General features: G+C 45.4%; 3 pseudogenes; 2 read left to right on the top strand and 1 right to left on the bottom strand.

Moving 5' to 3' along the window:
* The first annotated feature begins 1,146 nt into the window (after positions 1-1,146).
* On the top strand, positions 1,147-3,569 carry LOC143617788 (cytochrome b561, DM13 and DOMON domain-containing protein At5g54830 pseudogene; annotated as a pseudogene).
* On the top strand, positions 2,958-4,267 carry LOC143617787 (cytochrome b561, DM13 and DOMON domain-containing protein At5g54830 pseudogene; annotated as a pseudogene).
* Positions 4,268-4,400: 133 nt separating this feature from the next.
* On the bottom strand, positions 4,401-5,742 carry LOC143617789 (class V chitinase CHIT5 pseudogene; annotated as a pseudogene).
* Positions 5,743-17,390: the final 11,648 nt, after the last annotated feature.

Below are 17,390 nucleotides of genomic sequence, written 5' to 3'. Positions count from 1 at the left end.
TACAGCATTCACAATGGTGGATTAGGAAAAAATAAACTAAACACGTCACATCAGCTGCCACATCAGATTTCCACTCATTCATTTTTAAACACCAAAAATTCTCATTTTTTCTCCAACATTACATCCACTTTTAAACCCCTTTATAGCACAAATCACCCACTTCTAAATTTTCTTTCTATAAACAAAAACATTTTTATAAACTAGAATACTTTTATTTAAGTATATTATTTTTTATTACATTTTATTTAAAAATAAAATAAGTTCTAGTAAATAAATTTACATAAATATAGAAGTCATATAAAGAAAAATTTAAAATTATATAAATATAGTAATTAAACAACCGCACACAAACATAAACTAAAAAAGTTACATAAACTAATTTCAAAAAATCTACCTCACTCAAACCGACTATTGTTTAATAGACCATATATGCTCCACTAAATCATTTCAAGCGCATGATGAACTTCGTTGTTACGTATATTCCTGAATCTTGCCAAATGTTCTTTAAAAAATGCTTATTGTTGCTATGAAATTGATAAAAAAAATAATATTATTTTATTAAAGATTTTAGCGTTTGAAAGTAAAAGCAAATAAAAAAAATTATAATTTAATTGAAAAAGGAAGATAATTAAAGTGATTGTTAGAATTGGTTTTAAAATTTAAATGAAAATTAATTACATTAGGCTCACGTATCATGTTTAGTTGTGAATATGTTCTAAATTAAACATCACCTTCATTGTTCATTTATTGAGTTCAGAATTCTGAACCCTACACTAGAGATGCTCTTAATAAGTAATGTTGAAACCATGAATTAAACTGCCTAGTTGCAGACACGTGTGTAAGAAAAGCATGATAAAAAGCATGATCAACATACGTGTATAAAAGGCTTGTTTTTGATGCAAAAGAGAGTGCACATTTGATGAATAGAAGGATTTGAGAGAGGAATAATATTTGGCTTTTAACAATAATAATAATAATAATATGTCCATCTCTCTCTAACGTCGTTCTCCGGCGATCAAATCAGGGAACTCACCGTCATTCCCTAAAATCTTTAAAACCCACTTCAATCATCCAAAACCCGGATCAAATTTCACATATTTCCTCAAAATTAAAGGCAATTTCACATTTATTTTTATTAATTTCATCATGCTTTCTTATAAACATGTTTGTACTCATTAAAATCCATTAAATTGCCCTAGACCCAACACTAGTTTAATTAATTTCACTTCCTAATTTGTTATGGTTCAGTGTCAGTTAAGAGGATCTTTTAGTATTATTAATGATTGTTCGTTTAGGGTTAGTGAATTTGATCTGCTTCCTAGGGGTTCACATGTTCGTTTGTAGGGTTTTTTAGGAGATGATTATAAAATTTGACATATGGGTTTGTTATATCTGATGATCATTTGAATACCATTACTTCTAAAAAAGATAGCTTTACTGTTAATTTGATGAGTTATGTTGGTTGGGATCAAATGAATGTTGTTTCTATATGGGATACTGAAGTGGGTTCTTATTTCGGGCATCCGAAATGTTTGATAACTGTAAGGTGTTATTGGATACGTATAGATTAAGATGGACTTTGAATGAACATGATAATGTGATTAATATTCGGTTAGAGGGTGATATCGGAATTGAAAACTATATGGCATTCGGGTGGACGGAGCTTGATCGGGAGTATGAACATATGCCTAACGCTGAGGTGGTGGTGACGGGTTTTCCGAAGAGGCTGTGCCTTTTGCTAATGGTTATTATATTACAAAATATAGTGAGTGTATAAAGAATGAGGATGGTACGGTTGAGCGTGTTTGTCTTGACACAATGTATAATGTTTCCAATTCGGTTGACTCGCTGAATAATACTCGGTAAGTTTATGCGCATAGGAAAGAAGGGGCTTCGTTTATTCAATTTCAAAGACCGTTAAAACTCAATAGACAATAAGTATGATTGGGATATTAATGTTACACCCAAACAAAACCAGCATCTGAGCTTTGGGTTTGATTAAACCACCCTTTTCAATTTGATCGTATTACCTTTTACAAAACCATGGTAAAACTTACAGGCACGTGCACATTAACATTTCTAAACGGGTTAACAATTGTGTCAGCCCGCTAGATGCAGAAGATAAAGAGGATCAAGATTTGGTAATCGCAGAAAAGAAAGAACCGATCGCTGTCACCTTCGGTTTCTGCTTTGCGTTATCCGAAACCACCAAACCTATCAAAGGTTTTGTATTTAAACAAGAAAGAATCACCTATTTTGCGAGTAGAACGAGGTGTGCCTGTAACGTTCTCGATACAAGCAGGTCATGATGTGGCGATTTACATCACATCTGACCCGCTTGGCAGGATTGCGACTTATAGAGGACATGTCAAAAATAGTTTTCGCAAGAGGGTCGGAAGCGCAAGGAGTGCAGTCAAGTCCTAGGGAGTTGATGTGGGCCCAGGACTGAAACACCCCTGATCAAGTTTATTCTCAAATCAGTTTTTACCAAAAAAACATGTTGGCGGGCTGAAGTTGTTGACAGGGTTTAACCTATATGTATTAAAACAACATTTTGCTAGACGATCTACAAGTTAATTTCTTTTGGACATTATCAGATGAGTCGACATCCATAGCGGCTCGTGGTGAGAAGAAAATTGGATATCTTGTGATTGGGTTCGAGTCAGAAATGGAGAATAGTTTCGTGTATGTTGGCTGGGCCGATGTTATTGGTACGGGTCAAGTCAATACGTATTGGATAGACGGAATGAATGCACAAAGTCTTAACCTGACCAAGGGGATTTTGGCATATGTTAAATGCATATTGAAAATGGTGTCATCACACTGGAGTTTACCCGCCCATTGGATTCAGGTTCTAACTATAAAGAACGAAAAAAGTGTAATAACATTATTGAGCTGCCAACTCCTCTCAAAGTCAGGGTCGGCTCAACATCTTCAAAGGCCTAAAACTAAGTAAAATGTCGAGGCGTTTGTTTCTTTTGTTTATGCATATATCACCACAGAGTATCAAAGAATTAGGAAATATGGATGATATGCAGTGATTATAGATACGAGACAATCCTTCTTAGTTTGTGGCTCATCAATGAGTTACTACTTCTAAAAAAACTCTACTTTCAAAAACCATAATGTATAACCCCAATTTAGGATTCAGACCCTATAAAACTGGAGGCGTAAAGTCGTTGTCTCATTTAGCTTACCTACGAGACGACACTGCTCAAAGTGAAAGTGGTTTGGGCCATGGGGGCAAAGTGGTCATCTGATCATTTGATCGAAAGTAACATGCATTCGATAAAAGTAATAATTTGGTATTGGTTTCGCTTATTCGAGGGTCAGCTGAAGTCGAGGAGGATATAAGGCCCATGTTAGCGGTTCATGGGTTCATGATGTTTCTTGCTTGGGCCATATTTCTTTCGAGTGGGATTCTGGTTGCCCGGTTCACAAAACATTTGCTGGGTGACATATGGTTTAAAGTTCATGTCTACTTACAATCATGTTTCTCGGAATTCTTTTTGCGGTTACTGAGCTTCACGTTTTTTATCTCAGCTCATTGCATGTCAAATTTGGATTCTTGACGATTCTCATGGGTTGCTTGCAGCCCGTTAACGCGTACTTCTGGCCTAAGGGGGGCTCATTAAGGAAAATGGTAGTTTGGGAATACATTCCCACTTATGTTGGAATGCTTTATATTCTTTTCGGGATTGCTGCTTTGTTTACTAGATTGAAGCATATAGGAGAACGATACAACGATGAAATTACCCTTGGGTTAAGATGGGTGTTGATAGTTTGGGTATTGTTAGGCGGTCTTGCGTTTTTATGTTTAGAATATAATAAAAGGCGGAGACGGGAGACGATTACACATGGCAATTGGGTTTTAGGTAATTCGGAAGACGAGGATGCGGATCTTTTAAGATCAAATGGGAAAACATTTCAGTTATGTTTGATAGACGGGGAGGTCACATGGACGCAGTGTCGGGCGAGAGGTGCATGGTTATCTAAAAGTCAAGTTGTTTTCAAGATTTGGTGGCCCATTATTATATGGTTTTCATTTTTTTATATCAACGATGTTGGCCCGGTTATCAGTTTTGATCTTGATTGCTTCTTGTGTGTGTAATTAACATATTTGTAGGTTCTTGTGGGATACCACAAAAAACCATACACAGTAAATCTCATAAATAGGCAAAGCTATCAGTAGGGTATAGGGAGAGTGTGATGCAGGCAAACCTTGCCTCTATCCCTGGGGAACAAAGGCTGCTTCAAGTGAGACCCCCGAGGTTCTTGATTGGTAATGATATTTTTATATACTTTTGTTACAGTTAATAACCTATAGCTCTGCTGTCGGTGGGATTTTACTGGGTATGATTGATTGATTGATTGATTGATTTTGTTACAGTTAATACATTTGCTATATTCATCAACAATTAATATATTTGCAAGTCCTTCTCTATGCTTAAAGAACCCCTTTTTTGTATTTTTAAATTTGAAATAGTTTGTTAAACAAAGATACTGTGAATTATATAGATATCGTAATTTGTAAACATGTTTACTAAACATAAAGCATATATCAAGTTAACCATGCTTGTGAAGCTGTTCTTGAAATAGCCCAATCTAAATCCTGGCCCAAGGCCCAAAAGAAATACCCACCTAGGGCCTGTTTTCGTGCATAATGGACCTTGGATTTAATTGACTCAATATCATCATATGACACCCATGAGTCTCCTGCATAAGAATAATAGGAAATCCTTGTGTTATCAAACACAATTGTTGCATTTTTCTCTCTATTGAAATCAATAACTTGAGAGTAGACAAATAGGCCACTTCCTGGTCCTGTGCCGGTGGCGGGTGCTCCAACGGTATTGTTATTCGGGTTTTCGAGTGACCATGTCGGGCCATAAAGTGGTAGGCCCATGACTATCTTTTTAGAAGACATGCCTCCTTGAATCCATGACCTGATACCGAAATTTGTGCTGAGATTCGTGTACGGGTCATGCAAAGCTGAATGAAGCCCCGTGAAGTTTTCCCAAGAACCGTGATAATCGAAACACATCGGGCTAATCCAATCAACATATTGACTTATTGCTTGGATTGGGTATGACCGAGGCCCACCATTGAAAGAAATGTTGGACACATAATAGACGGCCGATGTCAATACGAAGCGGGCCTTGTTAGTGATATTGGCCTCGTATTCGAGTGCTTCGCGCCATTCCTTAAACAATAAACCAAGGTTTGACATGTCCGTTTCATTCGATGGAAACTCCCAATCTAGGTCAACCCCGTCAAAGTTGTATTCCCGTGCTACTTTTATTGTAGAATTAATAAAAGCGGCACGAAAATATGCTTGACTGGCCATTTGCGAGAATATACCAGGCAAAGCACCACCTCCACCGCCCCCAATGGATAAGATTGTCTTGACACGCGGATTCCAGCTACTCGATGCATTTGAAAACTGAAGTAGATTATTAGCATCATCCGATGTGATGTCAAGTGCGTATGTTGTAGGAGATGGTAGGACAAACGCATAGTAAATGTGTGAGAAGTATGACGTGTCAATGGATGATGCGGGGTATCCAGTGAATGACGGCCAATAAGCAGCTCGGATCCCTTGTGGTTGAAGCAACCCGCCAATCGATGAGGGTGCGGGAACATGATGTTTTAATGCAAGTGCAAAGGAGATGGTGTCACCATGATTAAAGGAAAAGGTGAAGATGTTTAAGAAAAAGAGGAAAGTGATGGACATGGTTGTTTGCTTCATCTCTGGTTGAAGAAACACTAAGTGAACCCTGGACAGATTATAGATAATCTGGAGGTTAAGTAATGTTTCCCACGGATGAGATCTAGCTGAGAAGGTTGTTCTTCAGGAGACCTGCAAAACAGACACCGTAAGCTCGTCACTGAGAAGGGGGGGTTCCTCCCTGTGACCACCCTCCGGCGTGAGAATCAGACTAGGTTGCTCTGAATATATAAGAGTATATTAAGAGATTGCTAGATAAGATTGAGATATCAGATGATCTTACCATTCCAAGATGTTGGAGTATTTATAGCCGAAGGTAGGTTTCCTAGAAGGTACAGCCGGCTGAATAGTATTCCTGTTCTACCAACAGTGGACTATGCACAGGCCATACTGGTTGGTGGATAGGTTACGGCCAACAGTAACAAAGTCGGCTGCACTATTCCACCAACTGTAGATTATGCACGTCCCACCTACTGTGGATTATACGCAGGCCATGCTGGTTGGTGAATAGGTTACGGCCAACAGTAACACTATTCTACCAACTGTAGGCTGCGCATGCCCCTCAGTAAGAGTTGGTGAGTAGGCAGCGGCTAATAGTGACAAACAGTACTAGAGGGTGCTCCTCCTCGTACTGTTGTCGGTGAGCTGTCACCCTGTGATTGGCTCATGGGCTGTTCTGGTCAGATTGTCTGTCCTATCCATACCTTGGTAGGTATAGTACAAAAGATCTTTCAGAATCATACGGACTGGCTCATTTTGGCGGGATTGTTCCCGCCTTGCTCATTCCTTCATGTGACTACTGAAGTAGCTATTGTCTTGTGCGTGTAGCCCTGCTGTCTGCGGGTAGCCTTCCCTGATGGCTTGTATCCGCAACTGCGGGAACAGGCGGGGTACTTCACCATTGGGAGGCTTTCCCTGCGTGTACAGCTTGCGTACTGCGCGTAAGGTTCTCTGAGCATGGTGGGTCCTGCGGGAGCAGATGGCCTTTGCGCAGACGTCCCTGTTCAAGGTGAGTCTTGCGGGACCAACTGGGCTCTGCTGGGACCTACCTCTTCAAGTCCCCCCAGTCCAATGTTCTTCTCATGAATGTTTAATAAAGTGAGGTGAACTTTTGGACTTTAAGCAAGGGGTTTTGAAAAAGGTTTTTAGTTTTAAGGTTCTCCGTGGGGATTCTTCCCGCGGGTTTCCTAATGTCACTTGCAAAAATTCCCGATTTTTTTGCTTGATCTTTGGGTATGATGCGGGTAGGTATGTAACCTCCTCGCAAGTCAGGAGCTTTGAGTCCCACTTGTGTGGATTCTCCCTGAGGTTTTGGTAGTTTTGAACATAGTGATCAATTATGTTAAAACCACCAATTCCATCCTGGAGCCTCAAACAATGTAGTTCTCGACGTTCCCGCTATGCGGGGATGTTATTTCCGTTTCCGCAAGCATTGCCCAGAAGATTCTTCTTGGTTTCAATTCCCTGCGGAGCGCTAGGTATGTGAAGGGTTTTGCCTTAACACTGTACCCGCGCTCGTCTTACGGTTACTTTACTTTCAAGGTACACCTGGCGTCAATTCCCTGCGGGTGCTAGGTATGTGAAGGGTTTTGCCTTAACACTGTACCCGCACCCGTCTTATAGTTACTTTGTTGCCGGGGTATTCTTGGCTTCAATTCCCTGCGGGTGCTAGGTATGTGAAGGGTTTTGCCTTAACACTGTACCCGCATCCGTCTTATGGTTATTTGGTTGCCAAGTTATTCTTGGCTTCAATTCCCTGCGGGTGCTAGGTATGTGAAGGGTTTTGCCTTAACACTGTACCCGCATCCGTCTTACGGTTACTTGGTTGCCAAGGTAAGGGGTATTTTCCCGCTTACTTTTGAATCTTTTTTGAATTTTGAATTTCGAAATTCGAAGAGTTGGTGGAAAGATAGGAACAGTCCAAACATCTGAAACGTCGTGCGACGGTTTCTTCTGACTGTGTCAGGACGTGCAGGAAGTTATGGTGACGTGACAGTACATGGTCATTCCAGACGCTTTTTCAGGCGCGTGGGCGCGATTTTTCGGGCGCGTGGCCGCGAAATTAGTGGTACGCGTCCTGTCAACAGCTGTTGCCAGCCTGCTTTTTGCCACGTGTCATAGTTTCATTGCACCTTCGATTTCTCTCTCCTCCGCATTAAATTCATCGCATTAATTGCGATTAGTATATAAAGGGGGAGAGGGCACTTTGCAATCCACACCTTCACCCTTCTCTTCTTCTTCTTAGCGATTTCCGGCAAATACTCCCCTTTTCAGGCAAGCATTTTCCCGAAATCGCTCTTTCTGCAAAATGTCTTCTCGTGATCTTGAGTCTTCGGCCGATGATAAGAGTACTGCTGGTGAGTGCCAGTGTGCTCTGCCCGGCGATCAGTACCGGTATGTTGTTAGGAAGTTCATGCTCGATCCTTTCGAGCCTGAGTTTCCTGAACCCCATCAGACCGTGTACGATGCCCCCAGAGGCAAGATCGGGGTTTATGCAGCATTCTTTGTCTATGGGAATCTTAGGTTCCCATTGACAAAGTTTGTTTACCGTGTCCTTGAGAGGCATGGTGTTCATCTGACCGAGTTGCACCCCATGGCGATCGCCAAGATTCGCCATTTCGAGTGGGTGTGCCGGATTCTGGGCATTGAGCCCTATGTGGACCGCCTGATGACCTTCTATACTTGGAGGTGCATCCAGGGGTGGTACACCCTGACAACCCGGATCAAGGGTTTGAAGATTTGCGCGACCGAGCGCAGTCTCCGATCGTGGAAGCGGGAGTTCTTCTACATTTCTGCCCGCGCCATCCCCATTGCCTTGAAGATTAAAAATGGCCAAGCAATTCTGAGCCACCACGCCACCAACTACCAGGAGGCGGAATGGTTTGCGAAGATATCCCGGGTCCAATCTCCGGTTTACCGGTTTGCGGAGTCCGGGATGGTGATGCTGGGGATGAGCCGGGTATGGAAGGAGGCGTCTCAGGTTCCCATCCTTCTCGAATACGGTTTGAACTCTACTCCTTATGGTATGTCTTGTCTTTCTTGCTGATATGAGTTTGTCTTCTAACTGTTTCTTTTCTTTCAGAGGGGAACGATTTGGAGTCGCTCCTGTACCCGCGGGAAGCTGACGGTCCCGTGTGGGTGGGTACTCGTGCTCTTGACGAGAACGAGTTGCCCATCCTGGAGCAAACAGCGGATCGGTTTGTGGAGGTCTATCCGCTGGGCCACGAGATCCTGAGCCACCGGCGGCCAGGTAAGGCGTTATTCTCTCCTCCACCCCTCAGTGCTGTACCCGCTGCTGGAATTCCTGACATCCTGTCTTCTTCTGAGGAATCCGCAGATGGTCCTCCGTTAGTGCGGAAGAAGAGGGCTGCCGGCGGGAAAGGGAAGGAGAAGGCGGCCTCCACAGCCGATCCAGTGCTCCTATCTGACACTGAGTCAGATAGTGAAGAGGTGGCGGGGAACCCCGGTGGTGAGAAGACCACTGTTCCGGAGGCTACGACTGTTACCTCCGGAGAACCAATGACGACGACGGTGACCGGCATCAAGAGACCGGCTCCATCGGGTTCGTCCCCGCCCGTCCGTACGTTCAAGCTCAAGAAAAAACCCGTAAGTACAACTTTCTCTTAGCTTTTATCTTCGTAGTTTAATCCTTGTCTTTTAACACTTTTCTTCTTTACGCAGGCGTGGATGTTGGCGCATTCCAGGGTCAGGGGCCGAGTATTACCTCTCCGCTGATGACGGTAGGCTTGGTCAGCCTACCTGAGGCGTTGACCCAGGCGCCTGCGCCTGCTTCCGCTGGTTCAGTTGCTCACTCCTTTGAGCCGACTGTTCCAGCCGAGATGACGTCGCCGCCGGTGGTAAGTGCGATTTTTACAGCATCTTTCACCGAGCCGGCGGTTACGATTGCCGCAGATTCTGCGGCGGCGACCGCGACGGCGACCACGGCGGCCGCTACTATGCCTCCGCCACCGGCAACGACGGCCGGCCCATCAGGTACGCGTGGGGCTTCTCGCATCTCTCCGCCACCTTCCCATCTGCCTGACCTCTTGGATGGATTTCCATTGGGTTCAGGTGATGGGTTCGGCGGCTATCGGCCTGTAATTGACCCTACAGGTGCGTAGGGTTCTTTTGGCCCATTTTTCTACATATATTTTTTATCATCTTTTCCTAACTGCTTTTTGTTTTCTGCAGTGTCGGATTCCAATGAAGTGTATGTTCCGCGATGGAACATACGCCGAGGAACAACCCTTCGTACCCCTGTGGAGTGCGTGGAATGGGCTCGCCACGCTGCTCCCCATGGTGCATTGGGGGAAGCCATGGCTAGCTACCAGGAGGGTAGGCTAACCAACGAGCTTCGAGTTCTCCAAGCCCGGATGCAGCCGCACGTCGAGCTGCTTTGTCGTGAAAACGACAAGTTGAAAGCAGCTCGCGCCAAGGAAGTATCTCAAGCGCGGGCTCTTCGGGAGGAGAACCAAAAGCTGTCCGCAGCTGCTGCGGAGAAGGAGAAGGCCTTCAAGGCCCTCGAGGTTGAGGTTCAAGCGCGACTCGAGGCCCGCTCCAAGGCTGCCCAAGCTGTTAACGAACAGCTTCGGCTGGCTAAGGAGACTGCGAGGAACGCAACCGAGAGGGCCACCAAGGCTGAAGCCGTTGCTGAGCCTTTACGCGTGGAGAATGAGGAGCTCAAGGCCAAATTAGAGGCTCTCCAACGTGCTCATGATGCCTTGGCGATGGAAGATGCCAAGAAGCTCCAGGAGATCTTGGACCAGAAGGGCGTGCTTGACCATACTGAGCGGAAGCTTAAGGGCGTCGAAGAGGCTGCCGCAAAGGAAGTGCTACTTGCCAACCTTAACAAAAGCGAAGCCGAACGCGCCTGCACCCAAGCTCAAGCCGCCCTTAAAGAAGCTCTGGTTGCCAAGGAATGGCTTCTTCGAGAAGCGTTGTCTCAGGTATGTCTATCTTCATGTCTTCACGCTTTTCTTTGTAAATAAGGTGTTGACACTTGTATATTTTCTTATGTAGGTTGTGCATCGGGTCTTCTCAGAGACATCTTACGACGATGCAATGAGCGCAGCCCTCAACGCTTCTCACGAGGATGGGGAACGGGTCGGCTTCCTGCTTGGTCTAGGGTTTGTTGAGAAAGGCGTCCCGCCATCCAACTTCCCTTTGTACAATGTAGATACCGAAGCCATATATGACCAAGCAGTAAATCAATACGCCGCCTTCCCGCATCCGGTGGTGGAGAAGGTGAATGAAATTGCTGCTGCTGATGATGGGCTACCTATCCTTAAGGCTTACCTTGAACAGCCACGCTCTACTGACGGCGCTGGTCCAAGTGGAAGTGGCCCTGAAGCCTGATCCTGAAGATCCCTTCCCACTGCTAGGATAGATTTAGTTTGTATAGATTTACTTTCTTGTAGGCGGGTAGTTACCCGGCCATTCTTGTAACGAATATTTATGAAATGTAAATCTTTGCGCGGCTAAGACCGCTTGATTCATTGGATTCCTTGCTTTATAAACGTTATATGACTCACATACTTTAGTTTAAATTAGCAATTTTCCAAGTGTTTAGAATAAGTTAACCTTTGAACGTGGTAGATAGGTGTGAAGTTTTGCTTCCTCTTTCGTGATTGTGCGGGTAGGACCGTCACTTGCACGTAGTAGGATGGCTAAACTTTACCATCTGACCTGCGTGTAGGTTTACCTTATCTTTGAAGATAAGTTAACCTTTGAACGTGGTAAATAATAGGTGTGAAGTTTTGCTTCCTCTTTCGTGATTGCGCGGGTATGACCGTCACTTGCACTTAGTAGGATGGCTAAACTTTACCCATATCTGACCTGCGTGTAGGTTTTCCTCATCTTTGAGGATAAGTTAACCTTTGAACGTGGTAGATAATAGGTGTGAAGTTTTGCTTCCTCTTTCGTGATTGTGCGGGTATGACTGTCACTTGCACTTAGTAGGATGGCTAAACTTTACCCATATCTGACCTGCGTGTAGGTTTTCCTCATCTTTTTTTTTTTTTTTTTTTTTTTTTTTTTTTTTTTTTTTTTTTTAGGATAACCTTTGAACGTGGTAGATGATAGGTTGAAGTTTTGCTTCCTTGTTCGTGATTGTGCGGGTAAGACCGTCACTTGCACTTACAAGGATGGCTAAACTTTACTTACATCTGACCTGCGTGTAGGTTTCCCTTATTTTTAACGTTGTGTTTATGCGGGTTTTGCCGCCTTCCACACGTAACGACTTACTTCTTCCCGTTGATGCGGTAAATACCGGCACCAGTGGGAAGTTCATAAGTATAAAGGTAAACACATTATGAAAGGAGAATCATTTCCATTAGAAGTGGCTCTAGGCCTTTTATTTACAAGTTTTGGAATTGATCTACATATAACATTTGCGTAATTGAGCTCCATTCCATGTTCTTGGGATGGGAGTGCCATCGAGCCTTTCGAGCCGGTATGCGCCCTTTCCCAGGACTTCTTTGATAATGTATGGCCCTTCCCAGACCGGGGCCAGCTTTCCCGGGCGCTCTTGGTTTGAAGCCTCGTTGTTACGCAGTATATAGTCTCCTATATTGAAGTTGCAGAGTTTTACCCGCGTGTTGTAGTACTTTTGCATTTGTCGTTTGTAGTTCTCTTCACGCACTGCGGCTAAGTTTCTGCGTTCCTCGGTTAGCATAAGATCCAACCGTCTTTCCGCATCATTGTCTTCTGGCTGACTCAAGACCCTTGGTGAGGGTAGACCAATTTCGACCGGGACCATGGCTTCAGTGCCATAAGTGAGGCTGAACGGGGTTTCTCCCGTACTGGCCTTCTTCAGCGTTCTGTTTGCCCAAAGGACGTGCGGAAGCTCGTCCACCCAGCCGGATCTGTGTTCCGATAGTCTCTTCTTGATGCCTTCGACAATGCTCTTATTTGCTCTTTCCACCTCACCATTACCTTGCGGGTGTGCCACTGAGGTAAAGGTGTGGGTGATTTGAAGTTCTTTTAGCCACTGTTGTAGCTTCTTGTCAGCAAAGTTGGTGCCGTTATCGCTCACCAAATTCTGTGGAAGTCCAAAACGACAAATAATAAATTCCCAAATAAATTTTTTGATATGTTTCGCGGTTGTTTGGGCTAAAGGTTTTGCTTCTATCCACTTGGTGAAGTAGTCGATGGCTACCACTAGGAACTGAACATTTCCTGCTGCTGTAGGAAATGGGCCTGTCACATCGATGGCCCACTTCTGAAATGGCCATGAAGAAGTGACTGGAACCAGTTCATTCTTCGGGCGGTGCGTGTTGGGTGCGTAAAGCTGGCAAGACCTGCATTTTCTGATGTATGCCAGTGCATCCGTATGCATCCCCGGCCAAAAGTATCCCGCGTTGTTTAGCTTGGCTACAACAGCGCGGGGACCTGCGTGTACTCCACAGATGCCTTCGTGTACTTCCCTTAGGAGGTAGTCAGCATCTTGGTTGTCCACGCATCTTAAGAGTGGGCCAAGAAAGTTACGTCTGTAAAGGATTTCATTGACGAGTTGATAATTCAGTGCTTTACAGCGTAGTTTTCTTGCCTGTGTTTTTTACTCTGGTAGTGTTCCTGCTGCAAGGTAATTTATTATTGGTGTCATCCACGTTTCTGTACCGGTTTGGATGACACAAATTTCCTTGTGCGGGACTTATGGTGCTTCGAGGAGTTCAATGCGGATGTCCTTTCCCAAGTGGGTGAAGGCTAGTGATGCAAGCTTGCTTAACGCATCCGCAGATTTGTTTTCGCTGCGCTTGACGTGTATGACTTTACAATCATTAAAATCACGCATAAGGGTTTTTGCCTGGGCGAGGTACAGGGCCATTGTGTCGTTCACAGCCGTGTACGTCCCATTTATTTGGTTGGCCACCAGCATGGAATCCACGTGGGCTTCCAAGTTTTTCACTCCCATCTTACGCGCAATTCTCAATCCGGCCAAGAATGCTTCATATTCGGCTTCGTTATTCGTACTAGGAAAATCCAACCGAATAGCGTAAGTATATTCTTGGCCTGCTGGGTTGGTTAATTTTAACCCTGCGCCTGAACCCTCGTTACTGGCTGCTCCATCAGTGTAGAGTCGCCAGACATCATTGATGTCCTGTGCTGGGGAAGGTTGAGCCTCCTCCTGGCACTCTTTCTCCCGCGAAGCGGGGACTTCTGCAATAAAATCGGCCAGGACCTGGCCTTTTATGGCTGGTCTTGGCTTGTACTTAATTGAATATTCTCCCAATTCAATTGCCCATTTGGCTAGACGTCCCGATAATTCGGGTTTGCCTAGAACGTTTGAGAGTTTGAAGTTGGTGAGAATGGTGATTGGGTGGCCCTGGAAATATCGTCTTAACCTGCGTGAAGCGTGTATAAGTGCTAAGACCAATTTTTCGAGGGTAGAGTACCGGGTTTCTACGTCTGTTAGTACACGGCTAACATAATAGATTGGCATCTGGATGCCTTTTCGTTCTATTAGCAGGACTGCCCCGGTTGCTCTATCTGTTGCGGAAAGGTATAGAATTAACTCCTCTCCCGCTTGTGGTGCTGTAAGTGTTGGGAGTTCGATCAGGCGTGACCGAATCTCCTGAAAAGCTGCTTCCGCTTCTGGTGTCCAGCGGAAGTGCGTTTTCTTTAAGCAGTTTCTCAATGTTGACACGAAAGGAAACGACTTATCCGCATGGTTTGCCAAAAAGCGATTAAGTGCGACTAGTCGTCCATTCAGTGTCTGAGCCTGTTTGATGGTGGTAGGTGATTCCATTTTAACAATGGCTTCGACCTTTTCAGGGTTCGCTCTGAAGCCATCTTTAGTTACAATGACTCCCAAGAACTTCCCTTCTTCCATCCCAAATGAACACTTGCTCGGGTTGAGCTTCATGTTTATCTTTCTGAGTGTGTTGAAAGTTTCTTCAATGTCTTTCAACATCGCTTCTGGCTCGGGGCTTTTGATGACCAAATCATCCATATAGACTTCCAAGTTTCTCCCAATTTGGGCATGAAACTCTTTGTCCATCAGTCGTTGGTACGTGGACCCTGCATTCTTAAGTCCGAATGGCATCATTTTATAACAAAATGTTCCATCGAGCGTCCGAAATGCGGTTTTGTCCTGGTCATCTACGGCCATGTGGATTTGATGGTACCCCTTATACGCATCCAAGAAGCATTTAAGGCGAAATGGTGCCAACGAATCCACCTTAAGATCAATTTCTGGTAACGGATAACAATCTTTGGGGCATGCTTTGTTCAAATCTTTGAAATCTATGCACATGCGCCATTGTTTGTCATTCTTCAGTACCATTACGGGATTTGCAACCCATGTTTGATATCTACTAACGCGTACGATGCCTGCGTCAAGGAGTTCCTTGACTTGGGTTCTACACGCGTTAGTTTGTTCAGGCCCCATTACTCTGCGCTTTTGTACGACTGGCGTAACAGCCGGATCGCACTTGAGCTTATGCTCCGCCTTACTTCGGGGTACACCAGTCATGTCAGCTGGTGCCCACGCAAAGATGTCAGCGTTTTTCTGCAGTAAGCGTTTGAGTAGGGTGCGGGTGGGATCAACGATTGTTGGTCCAATGGTAACGGCCTGGTCGGGGTATTTGCCATTGAAGGCCCATTTTTCCGGTTCGGTGATGGTTGGTTTAGCCATTTTCGGTTTGGGTTTAGATGAGACAGATGCGATGCATACCTGGGGAATGCCAGTGATCATCGCTACACCCTCAGCTGTTGGCCATCCCATCATGCCGTGGACTGAAGATACCACGGCGTTGAATCTTGCCATCCCGTCTCTTCCGAATAGGATGTCGTACGTGTGGTGTGGCTTTCTCATCACGACAAAATCCACGTCTTCTGTGCGTGAATGATTCCCATCGGTAAGAGTAACGGGGAAAGATAGGATACCCAGGGGGGTTTCTGTACTGCCGTCAAACCCTTCCATTGAAGCGTAGACCGTTTCCAAGCGTTCTTTGTCTTCATCATCCAGCTTGTCAAAGAACTGCCTGTAAATCACTGTCGACGAAGCGCCGTTGTCAGCAAGAGTGCGGGAAGTGATGTAATGCCCCAGCTGGCTTTTGATGACGATGGGGCCTTCTTTGCTGGGGCCTCCTGGCACTCGCGGGAAGCGCACCTCAGCTTCCTTCCACGCGCATAGTTCTGTCATTCGTCTTTTTCTTCCTCTGACCTTGCCATGAACCATGTTGATGCTGATGTCGACGGGCTTTCGTCTGTTACCTCTGTACCGGTTGTCATTCCTTCCTCCCTTCTTGATTGATGCCACGAGATGTGCAAGTCTTCCATCCTTGACAAATGTCTCAACAATATCCTTCAAGGATGTGCACTCTTCAGTACCATGACCCTTTGTCCCGTGGAAATCACAGGATTTGCTTTGATCCGCATTAGGTTTCTGCCGGATCAATGGGGCTTTTGGCCATGGCAATTTTTCCGTTGCAAATATCTCAGTGACGCTCTTGGTGAGTGGCGTCCACCGGTGTTTTCGGTTTGAAGGGTGTGTGTTGTCCCTTCCGCCAACAAGAGGGCGAGAGCTGGATGAGGTGTCAAAGTTTATCCTTGACTGCCAAATACCTAGCCGCCTCTTTTTGTTCTGCCGGGCGGTTCTAACGTTGTTCTCCCTTGTCCTCTGCGTGTAGAGGTGTGTACTCTGGGGAAGATCTCTTCCCAGCTTCTTCTCCGTCTCGGCAAAGCGCTTGGCTGCCGTCATGATGGCATCCCATGTGGATGGCATGCCGTCCTTACCCGTCAATGTGCGGATAAGCTCTGGGTATTCGGCGCCCTGGATGAAAGCGGCGCGAACAAGATCTTCACTTATGTTGCCCAGACTCAGCTTCTTGGAGTTGAAGCGGGTGATGAAGTCTAGTAAAGATTCATCATCCTCTCTAACGCAGTTGAGGATCGTCCACTGCTCTTCAGTATACTTCCTCTGCTGGCTGAAGTGCTGGCTGAACTTGTTCTGAAAGTCCGCCCAGTCATATATGTGGTGGACCGGTAAACGATCGAACCATGCCCTGGCTGCTCCGACCAGAGTCATCTGGAACATGTAACACCACGTGGGTTCCGTCCAGTTACTGACGGTAGCCCCCGCAATGAACCTGTTCAAATGGTCGTCTGGGTCGGATAGACCATCATAAGTGCCAATGTTGGACATTTGTTTGGCACTTCTCGGGGCGATTGCTTCCGCAATGTCCCTTGCAAATTTTTACTTTCCTGCATTCGTAGCAGTTGGTCTAAAGGTTTTGGAGAAGTCACGCGGGTTTCTCTCCGCATTTGTTGATTTAAAGGCTTCCCCAAAATTCCTTTTTGGCTGGGAGTCCGTTTCCTTACGCTTCCCTTTCGCCTTATGGCGAGGGTTTGCGTCGGTATCGGACTCCTCCCTCTCGTCATCTGAGTACTCGCCCTCGCTGTTCATAATGAGGTGTTGGCGAGTACTGCCGAATTCGTCAGCCTGTTGAACTGAACGCAAGCGTTCGTCCAATTCAGCTTGGAACTCTTTCTGACGTGCTTCGGCCCACGCCTTCACTTGATCTAGTGTTTGGCGAGGGACCCTCGTTCGTTTTTCCAGCTGGGTATCGGTGAACCCCAGTGGAATATTTACTGCACTTGCCCCGGCTTGGGTAGTCGGGGTAGTGTTCGTAAGGATTGTATAACCGCCGGTGTTCCCCCC

Source organism: Bidens hawaiensis, unplaced genomic scaffold, assembly GCF_021521415.1.
Source record: "Bidens hawaiensis isolate Kalapana, Puna unplaced genomic scaffold, B.hawaiensis_p1.1 tig00058302_1, whole genome shotgun sequence".
Classification (NCBI taxonomy): domain Eukaryota; kingdom Viridiplantae; phylum Streptophyta; class Magnoliopsida; order Asterales; family Asteraceae; genus Bidens; species Bidens hawaiensis.
This window is presented reverse-complemented; position numbering and strand designations above follow the sequence as displayed.